The following is a 1,841-nucleotide window of genomic DNA, read 5'->3' as shown; positions in this document are numbered from 1 at the left end:
AGCAATTGTGATCACTAACTTGCACAGTTTCAGAGACATCATTTGGAATTGTAATATGTATGTCAAATGTCACAAGATTTCCTCCAAGGCTTTGTAGAGGTTGTTGGGTATGCAAGCCCTTTGTAGTGATGTCTAGCTTGTGGGAACTCCCTCATAGTGCATGCAGCTATAGACCACCGCTTTCGTGGAGTTTGCATGATACACATTTTTGCTTTATATATGTTGTAAGCTTTACAAAGCATAGATGCATCAATAATAGCGTGATTATATTGCAGTGTCAAGTTCTCTCTCTCTCCTCTCTCGCTCTCGTTCTGCTGCATCTTGCCATGGCACCTCACCGTAGGCACCCGCCATAGCATGTGCCTTAACAACTGGTATCAGAGCTTTAGGCTCTCAAGCGGTTCAAGCTCTCAGGCGGGGTCCGTTTTTTGCTGCATCTCAAAGAGCATCACAAGTTTGGCGGCTGCTGTCTGCAGGCGGGCTGCACACAAGTTTGGTGGCTGTAGGCTGGTGTTGCAGGCATAAGAGGTTGAATGACCTGCATCGCTCAAAGACAAGGTGACGAAGATCATGCCGGTGCAGAATCAGACTCATGCTTGACAGCAAACCCGATTCATGGTGTTCGTGGTTGTGGGTGACAATAATGGGCACGTGGGTCTTGGGGTGAAGTGAAGCCAGGAAGTGGCGACCACCATCCGGGGGCCTATCATTCTTGCCCAACTCTTTATGATACCTGTGCGTAGAGGTTATTGGGGTAACAAAATCGGTAAGCCCCACATTGTTCCATGCAAGGTTATGGTTAAGTGCAGCTCTGTTGCAATACGCCTTGTTCCTGTCTCGTCGTTGCTCATGTGCCGAAGAAGATTCTCCAGTTTGCTGGAATTGAGGATGTGTTTACGGCCTCACGTGGCTTTACGAAAACTCTGGGAAATTTTGTGAAGGCCACCTTTGACTGCTTATTGACGACTTATGGATTTCTCACTCCGGATTTATGGAGCGAGATGCGGTTTGTGAAGTCACCTATGATAGGTGTTGACTTGCAGTTGAAATACATGCACTGCATAGGCATGTTCCAAGTGCCAAGCAAGCTTTTCACAGCATATCAAACGCCTTGTGTCCACCTGCAAGCAATGAAGCAACCATACCGTGAAACAACAAGCATGCATATCAAAAAGAACTACAATCGACTCATGGCTTGCGCGCTAGATGCTACCACAACAAAGTTTTTTAAAGAAAAGACAGATGATGATTATTGAATAAACATGAGAGTAGATGTGGTTCAAGTAAGACTGAGACATGCGGCCCCATAACTGGTAAAGAATTATCGACTTGGTTATCCAATTAGTGTTAAGCTGCCAATTCTTGAGGAAGTCAATGACCGATACATGAAGAACTACTTCAAGACTATGGTACCAGTTTCGCCAACTATATTCGTCTGTTTAGTGTCATAGATCTATGGTTTTGTCCATTGTCAATATCATTGTCCAAAACCTTGTTTTGGATTATCTATTGTCAGCTATTGTCATGCTTGTCAGTTGCATCATGTCAAAACTTTGTACGGATTATAGACACTGCCACATAACAAGTGGTAAGACCACCCTTTGTTGTTTGGTCGGGTTCTGGTATGTCTCACACTGATGGTTGTTTGAGGGAAGTACACACACACACACACACACACACACACCTATGCTATAGTCAAGGGGAGGTGGGCTTCTACTCATGGTTTCAGGTGATTGAACTCTGCCATGGTCTGTCTGTCTCGAGTCCATTGTCAGTAGTTGGGCTTGGGGGGGGGGGGGGGGGGGGGGGGGGGGTGTTGGGTATTCAAGCCCTTTGCAGTG

General features: G+C 45.9%; 1 pseudogene; it reads left to right on the top strand.

The window, feature by feature from the left end:
* The first annotated feature begins 537 nt into the window (after positions 1–537).
* On the top strand, positions 538–1,256 carry LOC147435598 (uncharacterized; annotated as a pseudogene).
* Positions 1,257–1,841: the final 585 nt, after the last annotated feature.

The sequence above is a fragment of the Adiantum capillus-veneris genome, chromosome 18 (assembly GCF_014529385.1).
Source record: "Adiantum capillus-veneris isolate H3 chromosome 18, ASM1452938v2, whole genome shotgun sequence".
Taxonomy (NCBI): domain Eukaryota; kingdom Viridiplantae; phylum Streptophyta; class Polypodiopsida; order Polypodiales; family Pteridaceae; genus Adiantum; species Adiantum capillus-veneris.
This window is presented reverse-complemented; position numbering and strand designations above follow the sequence as displayed.